Source organism: Coloeus monedula (genome assembly GCF_965178545.1).
Source record: "Coloeus monedula genome assembly, chromosome: 13".
Lineage (NCBI taxonomy): Eukaryota > Metazoa > Chordata > Aves > Passeriformes > Corvidae > Coloeus > Coloeus monedula.
In genome coordinates this window covers 5,166,397-5,187,186 of record NC_138793.1, presented here as the reverse complement: position 1 = coordinate 5,187,186, position 20,790 = coordinate 5,166,397, and positions in this window count along the sequence as shown.

Sequence of the window (20,790 nt, the reverse complement as noted above, 5' to 3'; positions counted from 1 at the left end):
TTAATATTTTAGCACCCTTTCTCATAAAACTACTATTTTATTATTTATAGCATGGATTTATTTTCAAGACATGTTTCATAACCCTGTACTTGGAGTTCCACTTTATAACTCAACCTATAAATAAGTAGTTTAATCCCAAGAAATTACATAAATAGTTTGGGATAGAAAAAACCACATGGATATGATGCTGAGGCTACCTGAATGAATTTATCCTTGAGAATTTACCAGACACAGTAGAGACACTAAATTAAGAAGTAAATGTAAACAAGCAAATACAAGAAAACTAAACAATAGCGGGGAAAAAAGAAAGAAAATAGTGAAGAGCAGAGTTTGTGGGAGGAAAGAACAGAAAAAAAATCATAAACCTGAAAACAAAATACAGAACACAGAGTTTGCCTCAAAAACATTTTTCTTAGTTTGGTTTTTTGAGGGTTTTTTTGTTAGTTTGATCTAGCATCTCACTTTTCTCAGACAAAACACTTCAAGAAGTTTTAGACATATTTTTGTCCACTCCAAATGCAGCCCCTCCCAGCTCTTGTATTTGTGACTGAGATTTGTGAGCAGGTCACTGTTTAGCACAAAAAGTTCAAACAAGTTGCTCTCCAAACAGCGACCTAAAATCACATCTTGGGCCTGAACATTTAAGCAACAGTAAGGGAGGAAAAGGGGTGGTGCCTTCCCATAGGATAAGGGGGCAGAAGTGCTGCATAGCCATAATGTAAAGTAATGTACAATTCAAAAGCTTTTTTCCTTGACTATGTGAAATACCGTACTTGTTGAACGTGACTTGGCCATCCCCACAAGATGTTTCACATTCTGTATTCTGAACTGCCTCCCCAGTGACCTCCAAGAGAGGAGATTTCACAGCAGCAATCTAATTCACCAATTCACCACTGATGAAAGCCTGAACAGGACAGTGAAGGCAACGAGCAGAAGTTATAGCTCTATCTCTGAGAAGACAAACACTGCTTGTCAATGCCTCCTAAGAGCTCAATATCACACATGGAACCTGCAGAAGCCCTGGATTGCAAACTGATTTGTGTCACCAAGTGCATGTCTGCACAGCACAGGGCAGCTTGGGAGGGCTCCTAAGCCAGGAGACCCAATACAGGTACAGAAACACTGCAGCTGTCTTATACAAAAGACCACCTGGACCAACTGAGACAAAGTAAACCTCAGGAACATCAGTTGGTGAGTAACCTAAAATAGCTCCTGATACTCAGGGTGACTTATTCAACAGCAGCATGGGCATCTCCACAGGGCACTGCACTCATATAAAATTATCACTTAATAAAGAAAGGTACAATATTTACCACCGTTTCTACTCCAGTTTTAGTAAGCTGCGTTTCTAAACTAACTGTGCTCTCTTAGTTTTTTTTCCCCAAGTCTTCTTAACATTAAAATGCATTACAAAAAAGCTCCAATGGAGACTGATTTAAAAAGCAAATCATTTTGCTCTTCCCCTTCCTCCTTTTTTCCCCCCCGTCTTCCTCACTCTGCTTTACACAGAAAAAGCTTTTCATCAAACCATCTTTTAATGAGAAATGTGAAAATACACTAAGAGGTCCTGGGACTGCTCATATGAAACAGCCCTCTTTGGGCTGTAATGGACTATTTAGAAGTGTTATGCTTTACTGATGCGCTTAGCACACAGTTCAGTTTCAGTTGCTTATTAGATCCCATTGAAAATAATGACTCACTGAACTGCTTAATTTAGAGCTTGGCCTACCAGGGTCTTCTTTTTTTCTTTCAGGAGAAATTAATCAAAAGTTCTAGGGAACCATTCCTCATTGCCCTAACTTGAAAAATAATTTGAAATCCCTTATTCAATAACTTGAAACTTCCTACAAGTTAAAGATATATCATTCTAAAGCATATAAGGCAAACGTTGTCCTAATCAGCAAGGAGGACAAATCTTCCTAGGAATTTGAGACCAAAAGCATATGTCGTACAGAGTATCTGACACATTCAGAAATTACTTATGCAGTGCACACCTCTGCTTTCCATTTTTGTGTATCTCTGTGGTATAATACCGAGTATAGGGAAATGCTTTATAAAAATGAAAATGCAATTGTCTGACCAATAAAAGGTATTCCTGTATGTAATCCCAGTAATAGATTTTTAAACCCTTAGCACTGCTACAGTATTATGTATTCATAGTTATTATCTTGTCCACTTCCAAATCCTGTAAGGTTAGATTGTTTAAAGATTTGTTAGCTGTGAAATACTTAAAAAAGCAAAGTATTAAGCTCAAAGCTAATTGAAAAATAGCATTTTATCAGATTCTTCTTTGATACTATCTTGTAATGATTGTACTTAAGGTACCCACAATACTTCAATAAATAGAGAAATTAAAAATATAACATCTTTAGGGCTTTTCGGAGAATGTGGCTGTTAACAATTTATACTGCTTTTTTTTAACCATTATTTTCTTATATTTCCCACAATGCTTCACATCAGAAGCAAACAGAAACTGAATGATTACCCCAAAGTGTGCTAGATGAACTGGAAAAAGTCTATTCAAACAAAGCTCATTAGTTTTGATACCTCCAGGGCTATGACAAATTAAGCGGCTGGTGAATATGCTTGCAGACAAAAGGATGATGCAAAATCTAGGGCTTGTGCTAGGCATTGTGTCAATAAATTCTACTGGAAAAGGTAAAAATTACAATTGAAGATAAAATTGAATCCCTTTAAGGAACATGTATAGAATACATCATCCCTTTTCTTAAATACATTTATAAATGATTGTGCTATAAATAATAAAGGGATGGCTTATTGTCTACTTTGAATGTACATTCTGATGGGTCAGCCCTGACCTCTGAAAAATTTTTCTCCAGAGCTGGTAAAAAGCACACAGTTTAGGCAGACTCTGAACTGCTTTGCCACATTGAAAATGTGGCTGTACCACAACCACCACAGTTTGTGCCACATATTCCAACACCCACTCCTGAACTGAGGGCAGCCACCACCAAACTTGTGACTGTACCTTTGGAGTGAAAACACAAACCAAACCAGTGGGTTCAGCCCTGCTCCTAAAGAACAGCTCTCTGAACCACACACCAGCACAACCAGAGGCCCAGGGGATCAGCTCAGAAAGCACAGAGAGAACAAATTCATCCCTGGATCATGAGATGCCTTTCCTGTGCCATCCCTGAGCCATCCTGGTGATGTGACATGGCTCTGCTCTTTGTGAGGCTTACACTGGACGTGTTCTGAGGCCACGTGGGGAGTTTGAATGGCAGCACTAAACCCAAGATCCTTCCAAGACACTGTGAGCTTAACCTTGCTGCCTGTCAGCTTCCATTGGTTTTAATGAGAACAGGCCTGGAACTTTTCTAAGTAATAATTAAAGAGCAAATACTGGGAATTAATCACCAAAACACTGCCTGATGCCAGCCTTGTTCCTCTCACATCCTTGTTTGTTACTTCCAGCCGTGATGACTGAGTCATTATGTGGGTGCTGTGCCATGAAATTGTCAACCACTCACATCTTTAATTTTGCTACTCTCATGCCATATCTGCTCCTTTACAGCCACAGAGTATTTGATCTACATATCAAAGTTTTACATGTTTAAAATGATCAGGGATCTGACCCATGACAGAAGCCATATTTCTACATGTTGCAGTCAGTGAGTCATTCCTGCAGAATAGTCTGTGCCTTAAAATTGCTACAGAATTTGAGCTGGAAGGCAGATTCACCTCCTCTTATGCCACCAGGAATTTAAAGGCAGTTCACAGCCTAACTAACCCAGGTTGCTACTGAAAGCAGATTATTGCTTTTGAACTTCACTTTGCCATTTGATAAAGCCTAATTTTGCAAGCTTTTTGAGAATATCACAGAACTCCCTTTCATATCTGATGGATTATCAAAAGGTGTATTTGGCCAAACAGGCCAATTTTGCCTTCCCTAAACTCAGTGAGATCCTGTTACCCCCAGGGAAAGAAAATTCCTCTATGATTCTGTTCTCTATTTGGGAGACAAGTTTGAAAATGTCTTTGAAGTTTTTTTTTAAATGCATTATCAAATTATTTAAATAATTTTATATATAATTTATATATCAGTATAAATTATATTATAATAATATAATTTTTATATATATAAAAATTTAAAATATCACTGGTCTAAATTATAACCAGAAAGATTTCTTAAAAGTAGCAAAATATACATCAGTATTTTTTCTGTACTCATAGGTCTTGTAAAAATGTATCTATATTTCCACATTTAAGGTTAATTCTGTTATTTAAAATCAGTTTTAAAAGATGGGATATTTCCCTAGGTACCATAGCTTCCAAAGGAAGAATTAATCCATTAACAAACATTACACACAATTTGTTCTGCCAACAACAAACCAGGAACTTACAGTGACAGTATTTTCATGTATGAACACATTTCAGGTACCTGAGGATGTGGATTGCAGAAAAGGGGGGGAAATAATCAGTGCCTGTTTCTCAATAAATGAGGAGCCAGCCCTGTGTATCTCAATTATTCGTTTCAAATTTGTACTTTTAAAAACTTTTCCAGGTGGTAGTAGTGGCAATAGTAAAGGATGAAATGACCTGCAGGGAGCTTGTTGATTTTGTGGGGTTCAGTAAAGAGCAGCTCCAGCAGAGCTGTACAGAAGTGTGCTCTGACAGAATCCGGCTGGTAGGCAAGACCCTGCTGGCCTTTGAGACAACAGCTGGATGCAGGAAAATTGCCCACATACCTTCAATTGACTCAAAAAGCCTTGGGGAGAAATAGGTGTGTCATGACAAATTCATCAGCAGCCTCTGGAACCCAGACTTTCCACTCCAGCTTTCAATTTCCCCAGAGGAGCACCTCGTGACCAGGGTTCCATTTGCAAATAAACTCATGGTACTCTCTTCCCAGTGTCACTCTCACTCCCCTAATTTGTGTGCAGAGTAATGAAGCACCTGTCTTCTGGATTCAGCAGAAGTCATGCATTTTATGGGCAATAAAAGGAATCCTTGTTAGGAAAAGACCAAGTTAAAGGGAGCACAAAGCTCTCAATCACAAAACAAGCAGGTTCCTTGTCCAGTTATTCTCAGTTTGTACAGCTTTAGCTGGGGCTACATCGTGTGACCAGCAACAGGACTTGAATCCAAATCCCTGATTTGGGGAAGAATTAAGGGGTGATTTCTGGGGCCAGCATTTTTGCTGTGCAGTTCTAAGACATGACTGTATTTTCCATCTGTGCACCAGCCTAGAGTTCTCTCACACCACCACTGTCCTGTCACAAGTTGTCACCCTCTCTTGCTTCTGTCTGTCCCTGAGAGCTTTTCACTTACAAGTTAGGGAATAGCTGCCCTGGGGGACTTTGCAAAGTGGAGAATTTTAATTGGCAGCTCACTGGCTAAAAATCTGACCACCAATATATGAAGCAACATAAATTACTGCAAAAACCCCCAAATATCAAAGTATTCCACAATTACTTTAGTCAGAATTATTTGCTACTTCACTGTATCAGAATTAAAATAATATACACATGTACCTATGAAGGGGGAAGAAGAGAAACCACGCCATGATTTTTAGTTCTACTTTAGAATTAGAAACCAAGAACTTTGGATATAAAAATTAAAAGGCCAAACACAAGCTGTGTGATTTCCATATATCCCAAATACAACTTTGGTTCCTCTCAAAAATCAAAGTCAGAACGAAAGCCTCTAAAGAGTATCAAACTGAACAAAATCCCTATACTTGAAGAAATATATAAATTCTAGTCCCCTGAAGCTGAAAGCACACAAAAAGGTACAATACTGGGGTGGTGGGGAGATATCAAAAAACTATATTCTATTCTCATAAGACTATATTGTAAAAAAATCAGCCTACTGAGGTCTGGATTTCTGATATCCTGCCCTAAAATACACTCAGTACGAACATAAAATAACATGCTTTGTTCCTCACACATTTTGCAAAGAATCGGGAACCAGATTCCAGATTGTGCTCTTTTTCCTGTGCTCATTGTCACCAGTCTTGGAGGTTTTCCAGTCCAACTTCAGCCTCCAAAGTATCTACACATTGCCAAAATCTTCAAAATATGCCCTGGCCTGTCTGCAGTCTCTGAAGTCCCACTGAACTTGCCCAATCCTGATTTGTTGGAGCTGCAGTCAAGGTCCTGTACACCTCACCTGCCTGTACATGGGGAGTTTGTCCAGGACAAAAGTAGAGCAGAAGGAGACAAACAATTTTGTTTGAAACAGATACCACTTCCTCAAATAGAGGAAAAATTCTACTTCATCTACTCTTAAAAGTAAAAACATGACTTACCATTTTCTCTACTGACATTTTTAGGTTTTTTTCCCCCCTCTCAAAAAAATAACTTTGTTAGTTCTAGCAGATACTTACCAAGGGCTGATCTATTGAGATATTAGTTCAAATAATGATACTAAAATAATTCTCACTGTCCAAAAAAACCCCAACAAACCTCAAGATGTCTGTTGCTCACCTTGTCTCAGACAGCTCCTACCCCTAATAGATAAATGACACTTCCTCCTCCATAAACAATGTAAATAAACCCAGCTGTTAACCTTGACAGCTTCCAGATCACAGAAGTCAAGAAGTTCAATGATTCCAGCTCTTAATTCTGCACTGTCTCACCCAGCAAGCTGCATTGCAACAGTTCCTCTCTATTCTGAAAGGCTAAAAAGTGCTGACCTGCTGAGATTGAAACCTCTGGTTTTACTTTTAGTTCAAATGTACGGAACAGAGTTCTGTCACAGAAACGTTAAGAAAGGTATCTAAGGACATTGGAATTCTGAGACATCTGTCTCTCCAAATCATTCCTTTGGTTATCCACATTCCACCAAGTGGAGCTGCCATTTTTTTTACATCTATTATGCAGTTCCTTTCTTATCATGTTTCATTCTTCAAAACTCTGTTGTCAACCACTTCATCATCTTCATTATAATCACTGTCAAGAGTGAAAAGCATGAAAGGCTTCAACTGACATCTTCCTAAACCAATCCCATTTGTGCTTTGTAAGCTGTTGTGATCTCACATACCAGATCCAGGCTCAAGCAGTGAAATATCAAGAGCATAATTCTTGCAAATTTTTGAGTATCATAAAGTCTTACTGTGCATATCATCCAGACTGTTATGATGTTACTTCTGCCTTTTGATATGGCAATCAACAAACGTTTATATCCACATGTATAAGAGACATGAATAAAAGATGAAAGACAAATACAACAACACAGATATAAAAGTAGATCTGATACATATAAGCATTTAGGGTATGAAGTATATTTTTTTTCTGTATCATTCTGCTTAGTCCATCCAATCAAAGACAAAATCCAGTTGAAGGAGTGACTTCATCAATTTTCCCCAAGACATATTTATCATCAGAACTGAATTAGAGTAGGTCCCTTTTTTAATCTCAGAGTGATTTATGGCAATATTTCATGCTCCTAATCAAAAAGCACTCTCAAACTTTTGGGGAGACAAGACCTTTCCACTGAAAGGGTAACAATGCAGTCACAAGCAGAGTTGTACAAGGACACCAGAGTCACAAAAAAAGTTTTCCTGGAACCTCCAGCCCCACCCTTCCCTTCAGCTCTGGAAAATACAAACCACAGAGGCAACAAAGGTGCTGGAGAGCAAGACCTCGACACACACACAGACATAGCTCTGCAAACCTTCCCAACAGATAGACCACAGACCACTGAAAAGGCATCTCAGTGTTTCCTGAACTAGGAACAAAAGCCAACAGGACCACACCATCCCACAGTTCTTACCAAAGAAAGTTAAATATTTAAATTAAATCATTTTTTAAGCGGTTTGCATAACCGTGAAATAAAGACTCCTTTTAGCAAGAGCATGTTATATGTGAAAACTCTCAAAAAATTGACTTTAAGGGAAGTTATTTCTAATGAAGAATAAATTTTACATGCCTTATACAACACAAAAGTCAAAAGTGAGGTTTATTCCTACAGCTACCAAGGCTCTCCCTGAATAAACTAGTAAAATTTATGAACCTCAACAGGGAAAAAAAATATATATATTTCAATACAGAAGGAAGCTACACTGTTTGGCTGAAAAAAAAACCTAACCAAACAAAAAACAGAATTATGAAATATCCATTTATTAGACTCCCATGCCAGGCAGATCTGTCTTCAGACAGTTCTCACACAATCTAAGTTGCTGAACAAAGATAAAATGGCATGAAAACTCCTCCTACAGGCATTGTAACCAAAGTTCACCTTCACACTGATGACACTTTTTGTTTTCTTTTCTCAAGACCATATAAAGATAATGTCATCTCATCTGATACTGCCAATTTAAAACAGGACTTGCTGGAGAATTGCAGAGTAGAGACCTGCCAGATAACACTGATACTGCTGATTTTTTCTCACAGAAATTCTTTACATGAATAAAGATTTTTTTTTTTAATGGAGACTAGATATACATACTGGAAGTGTTCTGAGGCAGGGGGAAAAAAAAAATCACAAACACAGAATAAACTCTTATATTTCTCCCATAAAAAGAACCATTTTGACAAGATCTTCCTTTTCACTCTTTGCCCATCATGAAAAACAAACAGAAATCCCAAGTAGTCCAGTAGATGTTGGTCTCTAATAGCCACAAATCTTGGGTGTAAACTGTGACTCCCAGCTTGAAAAAGTATTTTAAATTACTTCTGACTATTCACATGCAAAACATTGATTCGAAATAAACAGCAATATTCTCTAGGTTCGTACCCTTAGACACTGTGTATTGACTGAAATGTAAGATGAGTAACTCCAAACTTCCATGAGATCCTTCATTTCCCTTTCACCTCCCCCCAAACACCTTGCCCTGGCTGGCCCTGATTGCCACACCTTGGGTGGGGACAGACAACACTGCTCAGAGAAGCTGCTGCCCATCTCATGTGCCCTTTATAAGAATAAAATGCTGAAAATAACACAGCAGATAGAGAGATACACTGGTCCAAATCCATTTGCTCCACTCTGACAATTAGAATGATAAAATACAACTAATTTTTTCAAGCTCCTTAAGCAAGGAATTTTTTGTATGTGGATATCCGCCTAATGCACTGGGTCCTGCCTCAGGCAGTGGCTCAAAATAATTATGTGAGCAGACCCTTAAATAACACAGATAATAGAAATAGGCAATTGAATTACTTTGGCATACTTGGTAAAAAAAAAAATTAATATTAATCAACAGCTTTAAAATGCAACTACCATTCCCAAAATCAAGAGGTCTTCAAGTAATATGCAGACCAGCAGTGAAAAACATGAAACCTTCTGCTCCAACAAGAGCAAGGTGAACAAGACAATTAAAATGAGTTCATGCTTCACACTCTGACTGCTGGGAGAACCTTAGAAGCAAAGAACAAATGTGGCACTTTTAAACCCACACATGAAACAGCAAATTCATGTGAAAAAAAAGTCCCCTTGTAAGAGAAAAACTTTTTTATATAATCATTTCCTACATTACTTAGGCCAACAGACAAAATCTCTTTAAAATGTCAGATTTGCAAATCCTCCTGGATTGGTGGTGGCAGGAATAAGTTTTTAGTTTGCATCTGAACTAGGATGCAATGGCAGAATTTGTCCTTTTGTGAGTGTATTCTACCGGTTTCTCAAACTGGAAATCCTTAGAGCATCTAAATTCATTTCTGAAAGAAGCATTCACTTCCTTCCTAAGTCTCACCTGAGCAATGCAGCTCGACTTGGCACCAACACCACTTACCTTTATTCAATTTTGCATCACCTGAGTCAGGAATAAAGTTATGTAAAGTCCCCCATGGCTTGGTTTAGAGCCCTGTTATCCTGGAGGAAAGGAAGATACTTTGCAGTCTCCAAGTGTCACAAAAACTCCAACCAAACCAACACACACAAGAGCATCTCCTTACTTTAAAATAACGACTCAGATTTTGAAAAGTTTATTTTACTTGGGAAAACATGAATATTATTTTAAATTTTTTTCTCATATTTAGGCATCTCTTTCCTAATTTATTTCCCACACTTAATTTTTTCAAAGAGATTAAAATCTTGTTTTGAGGCAAAACATATTGCTGGTTATTTCCAATTAATGGTTTCATCTGGAGTAAAATGAACTTTCAGGGCTCAAATGTGACAATTACTTGAGAAAAAACACTCTTTCCCTTGCACCCTGGGTAACTTTTTTTCTCAAGAACACTTCAGTAAAATCTATACTAAAAGCTGTATAAGGACACAGTGAAAAGGGGGTGAGCCAATGCATGCTCAGGCTGAGATACAGGGTTAAGGTCTGACTTGAGGAGCTGTGCAAAGAAAAGAAACCAGGAGGGAAAAGACAGGCCTAAGTCAGAGACATTTCTCATTCCATGTTTCATCCACTGACTCAGGCATTTTTTCACTGGCATCTTTAGGAAATAGGATAATTGATGTTATTATTTCTAGACTTTTTTTACTACAATTTTGTTAAAGAAATCTGGTTTTTATCAACTTTTGCTATCCCTACAATGATTATGACCACAGACAATCTGAGACAACAAACTGGAAGAAACTTTAAGCAACCACTTTGTTCCTAAGAGACCTTTTCCCACCTCAAAGGCATCTTATAACTTGCAATAATTGTCTTTTTAGTTTCAGCTGACCTCTTAGACCTGTACCTATATAAAACTCAACCTCTGTTTAGCACTACACCAGCTCATGTCTATGGCACATTTAAACACAGTAATTTCTGTAAGACCCTGTTTAAAGGGAAAAGGGGAAACAGGTGTAACTACAGGATTACATTATTAACTGCTATTGAAGCCTACTGTATGGTAGAGAAGACCAATTAATAGATTACTATCCCAATGATATTAATCTTTTAAAAGATTTTGAAGATTCACAAATTCCTATTTTCAGTCCACCTATTGATGTAAGTGCAAGTGATTTCTGTTTGTCTGCTGGTCTACACTGTCATCATTGCTACTATGCAGATTTTTGCTTAAATTATATAGATTTGACCAGAAGAGCAGAAAGGTTCTAACTCTGGTGTATTTGGAAACCTACCTTAATAAAAATAACACAAATTTAAGGGGGGAGGGGGGGGGAGAAAAAAAAAATAACTTGAGTGGAAATACTTCCACAAATCTCAAGTTAATAGCATGAACTTAAAAGCTGTGGTCCACATATTCCCTGCTCTGATGTGAATGTTTTTTCCAAGGATAGGACTCCTAACATTACAAATTCTAGTCTAAAGGGGAAATAAGGCAAAATCATATACCCTTAGAACCATCTAAACCTCTTTTTACTCTACGTAACTCACAATTTAAACTGCACATGTGCACAGAGTCACAATCCATCTTTCATTTTAATTGTCAATACTTGAAGCTTCTCATTTCTGGAACATAAAACCCCTCCATAATTTCACTGGGTAAAAGGGTTTTGCAGTTACAGAGACCACCATGGGAATTATAGTTCAAGTTTTGTTTGGTTGTGGGGTTTTTAATGCCTGTGCTGCCATGAATTAGAGTCAGAAAAGACACATCAAACAACCTTGTTTCCATTCTGCTAAATATTTTTCCCATTGAGTTTATAGAAAGTTATTCTGAATGGATTTCTTTTCCCTCCACTGAGTCCATTTACTACATTTAAATGCTTCATGATGGAACTTCTGTCCAAAGTTACACAAGTTGCACATCTTTCCAAGCTCTTTTTTAGCCTCTCAGCAATGCTGTATACACAATTCAGCAGCCTCAAGCAGCTTTGAGCTGAGAAACACAACCCAGGAAGCAAATTGTGTCACAGGCAGTGACAATGACAGTACAACAAGGGTTTTCTGCATCATGTATATGCACAGAGTTTTCAAAATCTGTCTTCTATTGCCACAAGCTCACCTGCTTTCTGCTTAGCAATACAGATGGAAATGCTGTATTTGAAACTAGAGAAGCCTTTTCTTTACTAAAAAAAAAAGAAATTATAATCCAGAAGTAGTAACACAGCATTTTGTGCAGTATTTGCTCATTCAGAATACAAGGGAGAAGTCCTGGTCTTGCTGCTGTGCTTGAAATTTATTCGCATGCCCAGGACCCAACTGGGTTGATCCTATTTGCTTTTGGAGAGAAAGAGAAGGAATAATAATAGAAATAGCAGTAATAATAATTAAGATTCAAGCAATCAAATGAGGGATGCTACATTTAATGAAATTTCACCTCATCCAAATGGATTAACTCATTGCACAAAAGAAATTCTTTTTGGTCAGCATACACTTATTTACACAATCTATTAATGTATACATTTAAACCTGAAACCATTTTTGGTGCAAATATTATAGAAAATACAATTCTTCGGTTCAATGACTCTGATGTTTATTCTCTTGCTTAAATAACCATGACTTACAGGCCACATTTTTAGAGATGAATATATATTATAAATATAGAAGAAATATGGCTCAGCAATCCAAAATTGTACCTACTGGCAAATGTAACAAAGTTTAGATGTGTTTGGATTAGTTTCCACAAAAAAAGTCAAAAATATATATTCTAAGATTATACAAAATAATTTCATCAAATTTCTACTGATGAGTCAGAAGTTAAACATTTCTACATTTTTATGCAGAAAGATTAAAAAATTTTGGTGTTTATTTGGGTTTTATTTAAAATCTTTTGGCACTATCCCCTTACCAGCTAGGTACTGGAACACCTTACTGGACCTTTATTAGGATAAATTACTTCCCTTTTGCAACCAGAAGTTATATTAGCAAAGAGTATCATCATATACTTCTGTGCAGGCATCCATCCTAAAAAAAACTTACTCTCTATTTCAGCTATAATTCCTAATATAAACTGCTCACATTCACGCAGACTCCTTAAACCGGTGCAAAAAGAAAATGACACTTTTTACCCAAAAGCATCAGAAAATTCAAAATTTACTAATATTTTTGCATATAGGTCCCTAGCACCTAACCATAATCTTTTAATGAACATATAACAGATATATTTCTTCCATAATAATTCAAGCTACTACTACTAATGTCTTATTTTCAATTAGATAAAGGCTGTCATATTTTAAATAGAAGGTAGATTTTCCTCTACTATTTCCATTCATTTTTCCTAACAGCTTTAGTTCTTGTAAATTTTGTAACACTGTAACCTCTGTCAAATAAGAATGATCTGATCCTCATCTCTGATCTAAATCAGTGTAAATCATTGTCTGTTAATAACAAAATTCAGCTCTTACATGTAAAATGCATAAAAGCAGCTCTATTTAGCATCAGCTGCTGTGATTTTAGCTGCAGGTTTCGTGCTTTCTTCATAAGTGTCACCAGAAGAAACAGAATGAAAAAATTTCAGAGCTTGAACTCTGGTTCAGAGTGTTCAAGGAGATGATCACATACACAGATAATCCCCCACTATTCATTACCTTTAAGCATGCCAGTTTGCCCCAAGCACATTCAGGTAATTTACGCAATCATGGCCTAGAAGTTTATTTACAAGAGGTATTTCAGGAAAGTTTGGGAAATTTTACTGGAATTACTATAGCATGCATATTTAGACTCGTGCCTACAATCAATTTCTAAATCCATAATTAGACATCAAAATAGAGCTGTAAAACCTTCAAATGTTTAGGATATACCCAAGTTATACATTACAACCTCAGAGGAACTTAAGCTTGCATTTAAATTTTTGCAGTGTCCAGCTGGGGCCTTTGCTGGTTGCCCTCTCTTTTTAAGCCCATAATGCCAGGGAAAGCTTAAGGCAGCAGCTCACCACAGCAACTCCATGGGAATGGCTGGGGCAAGGATCTCCACTCAGATGTTTCCAGCTCCTGAATTTCATGCCACATGCATTTGTGATGAGCAACAGAATTTTTTTCCTAATCTTACCAATACTCATCTCTTCACAACTCATCAAATGGAAAAAGCACAAAGCACTCAAGCAATTAAAAAAAAAAAAACAACCACAAAATCTCTGAAAAGTTTTATGTTAAGTGTGAACAGCAGTTAAAATTTAGCAGTAATGCAACTACCTATGGCTATTCAAACAGAGAATCTGAACTCCACTGATGGCAGTGACAGGTCAGTAGTAGCAAAAAGGGAGTTTTCAGTTATCATTAAAAAGCCATGTAATACAATGCTAAAATTACCCTCCTCCTCCCCTACTACTGGCCATGTAAACAGGGCCCTCTTGCATTCAGAGCAATTAGCTGAAGCTGCCAGAGCAGCAGGTATGCAAAACAACCAGGCCCTTTGTAATCCTATATGGACAGCATTAATCACAAGCAGTAACCACCCTGGTTTGCTCTGACTTCCCTGATCAAGAGAGTAGACCCAAAAATAATACTTCAGATATGAAGGACAGAATTAATCTAATCTCAATTTCAGTTATTTTAGCATGAAACATCCAAGTCTCAGCTAATTAGACCTCCATACAGGTGCATGGAGAGCAATGGGTGTCAGGGAAAGAGTCACCTGCTCAGACATTTGAGCAGGTGACACAGGCAAGGCTCCTGTCTTCCTGTTTCTCCTAAAAATGTGTCCCAGAAGCCAAGACCCAGTATAAAAGGCAATATCTAAGTATCTCTATTCTACCCTGAGTTTGAGTTATAAACCACGCTACATTTCAATGTTAAAATATTATACTTTTATTTATACTATTTTATTAATGCTCGCAAAAATAGGTTCTGAATTGAACTCTAGTGTGATAAATTCTCATTACTCCATGTTTACATCATTATGTAAATGTGACTGTGCCTACAGAATGGAGTAACTCAGAGCCCTTCCAGATACCACTCCTAAGATACCTCATTTTTATATAGTTCAGGTGGAATATCTGCTTAGTTTGCATTATATGCTGTGTATTTTACCCAAAGACATATTGTAAACAGTCATTAAGTGAAACGCCAAAAATGCTAATATCTAGACTACAATATATAGGGAGAAGAAAACATGCTAAACTAAAGGAAAAAATATTCCAGGCTGTGAAGTGTAACAAAAAAGGCCCATGATGACAGTTTCATCTGAAAATAGCAGACTGAGACATATTAAAATTGGTTTATTGTCTCCCTAATGAGGCAATGTATGTAAAGCCCCAAATACTCTATAATCAAAGTTACCAGCTAGTGTAAGCTTTGAAAAACAAGAAGCAAATCTATAGCTGATAATTAACAACTTCCTTCATTGTTGACTACACAGGAAGGAGAAGGGTGTTTTTACTGCTGCTCTTCTCTGCTTTAGTGCACGATGCTGCTGCTAGAGCATGGTCTGAACCCGAGACCGTAACACAGGAACTGCTTCATTTTTTCCCCAAAACTCTTGAGAGCTACAGTCAGGAAGGTCTACTTTTTGTAACCTAAAATGCTAATGTCATTTCTTCAGTTAGATAGAATTAGAATAGTCTGCATAATTATAACAAACCATAAGGTTTTAAGGTTATCTGTAGTGTCATGAAGAGATCAAGTTTTTCTTACCAGAGTCTGTTTTCCCAGGCTATGTATAACTCATCCTTGTGCAAACATAAATCCTTAAATGCTGCTTATCACACCTTAAATAATAAAAGAAAAAAAAAAACCACACAAGCAAAAAGTCCTACACCACCAAATATTTGTACCCCACCAATAGAATTTATTCAATAATGAAAGAGTAAATCTAAGATAAACATCTCCACTACCTTATTCTAATTCTTCCAAATTCCACACAGAGGTTTATAGCCACATTTTTCTGACCACACTGGAAAAATTAAGAATGAAGATGACTTGTGCAACAAAGCCTGTAGAAGCTACAATACCCAGGTATATGGTAAGAACACACAGAGGACAGAAATGATTTACAGAGATATTTTACCTGAACCCATCTTCTTCCCACCAAAGGGCAACACAACATAATCACTTGGACTCCAGCCTCCTCCCAGGCTGCTACATCCAGAGCATCTCTTCATTCAAATCAGCTACTAACACTTGACTTTTATCAGTGTTCTCTTTGAATGTTTTCATAGCCTCAAAATCATACATGAACCTAACAATTTAACCAAAACATGGGGAATAGGATGTGAGCCACTGATTAAATTAACTATGGGGGAATTTTTTCCCTTAAGATCAAAGGGTTTTCAAAAATCCAGAATTATCTCTGGCTGTATATTCCTAGCTGAATGTATTCACTGCTGTGATGGGTTTTATACTTTGCCTTAAAACACCTCATATTTAAACTAAGTTTTCAAATGTGCCTACATGCAAATCAAAATACTACTTACTCATTTGCCCAGGGCAATAATTATATTTTATAAACTTGTCAAATATCCTTTGTTTCTTAATCAATCTTCAGAGCCTGTGGCAAACAAGCAGGTTTTGTGACTTCTAAAAGTAAAATTTCAGGACTATTTCTAAACATTGATATTAAAGAATGTGCATGGTCATATCCACTGAGTATTTCAAGGCTCTAATGAAAACTCTAAAACATTAAAAGATAGCACAGAAAACTTAAATAACAAATCCACCAAATCCAAACTTAAAAATCATTTGGTAAACCTCAGAACATTTGAATAGCTACTGATAATGTCCCTTTCATTACTGATGAGAAATAATAAATTCTAATACAAAAGCTTATCCTTGAGACCCAGCAGAGTTCAATGAAAAAATAATGGCATTCCCATGCTTCTGGAAATAAAACCTGTACAAGTCTGAGCTTCGGAAAGCACAAACTATAAAAAAGAAATAAGCTACATATTCAAAAAACTCACACATCTGTTAAAACACACACACATATATATATAAATGTATATACATACATTCAGTGCTGGATCTGGCCATTATTAACATTAGAGCAAATAATGCCCTCATACTGTAAAACTGCCTAAGATCAATGCCTATTAATCCAGAGTTATGACCAAGTGATAGCACACCTAAAACTTTGTCATCATGGATCCTTGGATACTTTCATATTCTGGATACCATGTAAACAGATTACTTCATGGATCTTATCTGCACTTTCACAGACCAAGCTCCCTCATGTTTATAATCCTGACTCATATCCATCACCATTTGGGAGCAAGTGTGTATCTTTCCAGGGCTTCATAATTCCATCTGTCCTGCCTGAGATTTCCTGAAGTACAGATAAATTCCACTGAATAACACTGCAATATGGGAAATGTATACATTTAGAGCAGCATATGGAAAAGCAATATTTAAAAGTACTTCGCATGCATTAAAAATATACTGTAATTTAGAAATGAAAAAAATAAACTAAGGAGGAGGAAAACATCATCATTAGACTACAAAAATCTATGGCAAAAGTTTAGGATTCAGATATAGGCTCAGTTGAGTAGAATATTCTGCAACAGTTTATTCCTTCAAGAGTATGTCCAAAGTACAAGAGACCATCTGTACAAGAAAACATGTATGGAATACACTCAGAAAACAAACAAAACACTCCAGTCCCTCCACCCCCCTCCAGCTGGCCACTCTGGTTCTTTTCCACACAAGGAATGAAGTGCTGGCTGGCAGCACAGAGTCCACAGTGTGGTATCGGGCAGCTGGTGCACAAAGAATCAGCAGAATGAGCAGAACCTTTCCTTTACCGTTTCCTGTGTGCTCCTCTTGCCTGTACTACACAAACCCAGCATTTAAATCCCAGTGGGGACAAACAGCTTCACTGCACAGTCCACTGTTGGCTGTTCTGTGATGTTTGCAGAGCTACCCATACAACCTTCAGTGCAAGCCATCCTCAGTTAACACATGTCCTCTGTAAACAAACTTAGCTTTGCACACTCATCCTTTTAACACAATCACAGAGTCACTGAGGTTGGAAAAGTCCCCAAAGATCAGAGTCCAAGCTGTGCCCCATCCCCACCTTGTCCCCAGCCCAGAGCTCTGAGTGCCACCTCCAGCCCTTCCTTGGACACCTCCAGGGATGGCCACTCCAAAGCTCCCTGGGCAGCCCCTGCCAAGGCCTAAGCACCCTTTCCATGGGGAAATTCCTGCTGCTGCCCACCCTGAGCCTGCCCTGGCCCAGCCTGAGGCCATTCCCTCTCCTCCTGTCCCTGTTCCCTGCGAGCAGAGCCCGACCCCCCCGGCTGCCCCCTCCTGTCAGGGACTTGTGCAGAGCCACAAGGTCCCCCCTGAGCCTCCTTTGCTCCAGCCTGAGCCCCTTTCCCAGCTCCCTCAGCCTCTCCTGGGGCTCCAGCCCCTCCAGGTCTTTCTGGCAATAAGGGGCCCAGAACTGGACAAAATCCTCAAGGCGGCTCACCAGTGCCAAGTTTTTTTTGACAGAAGATATAGACACATCCTTTACTCTGTTCAAATAATGTAATCTTTCCTAAAATTTTTTTCCAATCAATGTCCAATTTCCCAGTTACCACATCCGTGGAATACTGAAGAGGACTCTCTCCCAAATAGTTTTAAATAAAGTAAAATTTGTCTGGGGATTATTTTTAAAACAATTTCTGGTTTTAAAGCAACCAAACACTTGTCAGCCATATTTTTTGTCTGGATTTTCTAAACAGTACAATGAGAAAGCCTGATCAATAAACATACCCTCATGAGAACTTGTAAAACATTTTCCAAATTCATCCCCTGTTGTCTTGGACTCAACTCTCAAGGAACATAGTACTTAATAGACAGTAGGGGCAAGAAATGCTGAGGGGAAAAAAAGAAAATCAAAACCACACAAACAAATCAAAAACACACCCATTTTTATATCAATCCCTAGGGATTCTTGCAATAAACTTTCAAATTTCTGAAAATACAACACCACTATCTCCCAGGAAAACACTCAAAATTCTATTTTGTCTGTTGTGATGTCACAAAAAATTCAAACTTCATATAAACTGCAAGTTTCATTCATTCAGCTTCACACTATTTTAAGTAGCAATTTTTTTTTTCTACTGTTGTGTTTTTTGGGGTGAGCCAGTTATAGTTAACATTGCAGGTAGCACTGTATCCAAAGCTGTATAAACCTTTACTGGCACAAAGAAATTGCAAAGGAGGAAAAAGCTTAAATTATTGCAGAAATAAACCTAGAATATAAATGGTGCTATAAAACCCTACTTGTTTCAGCACTTTTTTTTTGTACTGCACTGTCACTATCATGTGGCAATCACAGGAAATCTATTCTTCAAGAACAAGCTCTTAGCCACTCTTGAAGAGCTAAAAATGCCTTTTTTTCCAGATGGCCTAATGATAATGGCTTTTCACAGATCAGCTGCAAAAGTTGGTTGTTTTGTTCTCACTTCAGTTAAGTAAAATTCCAGAAATGCCACAGTCAAGCTAATCTCAAAGAAAACAGATATAATGAATACAGAATCAGGGGACTTGTCAAAACTGTGACTTCAGTAGAAATGCTTTATTCAGCTCTGCAACCACCAAACCTCATGCTGTGAGGTCTTGCAGAACTACTTCAGCCAAAGGCAAGACCACTTAGGACTAGGACCAAGCCTAGACACACACACACAGAGACCCCCATTGGGAGCATCTTTTCAGCCAACTGACCATAAGGTCAGCATCTCTACTGAATCTAAGTTCTGCCCTGAAAAGGAGAACATGAGGAAAAGGAGCATCATGGGTTTAATTACAGATCAGTAATTGTGGAACCAGTCTCTGAGAAGTGAGGGTACTTCCCTACAAAACCCCAGTCAGATAGCAGCTGTGGGAATTTACACCAGGAAAGGCCTGAGCTCTGTTGTGTTCTTGAGCCATTTTGCCCTCCCTCAGCAGAGATTCCCAATGCCAGCATCTTTAGACCCAACTGCATTTCTCCAGAGAGGATAACACAACTAAAAAGAGCACTGGAGGCAAGAAACCAGGATCATCAGAAGCATAGAAGTACAGGTCATAAATTGCCAGCTTCCAGAAACAGGGAGTACAAATTTGGGAAAATATAACCCTACTTGTGCTCTGCAACTTCCACTTCTTCCGTAAATCCTTCAGCAGCCAATGTCACAAAAAGGACAGTGTCCTAGAAGGCTTTCAGTCTGCTGTGCAAGAGTTGTTCTAATAATCATAAATCTGAAGGCATGAGGGAGCCCTGCAGAACTGATTCCCACTTCAGGAATTCCAGCTGGCCACATGCCAAAATTAGCAAACTGAGATCACTGGGTTTGATTTGAAGCACCACACCATATACCTTTAAAATACCCTGAGTATGTTACGCCTCTTGACAGGCATTTCTCGACTCACATCTGTCTATTACCAATAAGAAACTAAAAAAAAAACCAAAGAAAAAACCAACTCAGAGAGCCTTTGACTTCAACAGAAACAGGATTAGTTCATCCTACCAGCACTTGGTTAAAAAAATCTTATTGAATGACTATAACAATAAATTGCATTTAGATAAAAAAATGACTGAATTTTTTAAGCTGGAGTAACACCTACAGCAATGAGGAGAACTCAGTACATCAGAGGCTTAATGCACTTAAAGCACAAAACACAAAATGCATTTTGTAAGCAAAAAGTAAGATTTTTCTTATGTTCCATAAAGCTTAAACCACACACACCCCCCTTATTTTCAGTTCAAAGTTTCCACTACTTTAAAAAAATAATTTTACTTGATTCTCATTCCATCAAATCACTATAGTTATCATAAAGGAACTTAACTATATTTTTACCTGACTTAAAACACACTTACAGCTCAATATTTCAAAGTCAGACATAGTAAAGTTCTATGAACCCAGTACAGAATGTTAAAAGTAATAATCAGAATAACTGCTTAGAATATTTAAAGAACAAAAATTTTAAAAACACAGCTTGCTATTCCTATTAATTCCTTCTCTTTATACTGAGATGCTTTCTCAAAGCTTTATAACAAAAATATAATCTATTAGAAATACCCAATCAGTGAAATACAAATTGTTTTTAATATATTTTAAAACACTGTTTGTACAGTCT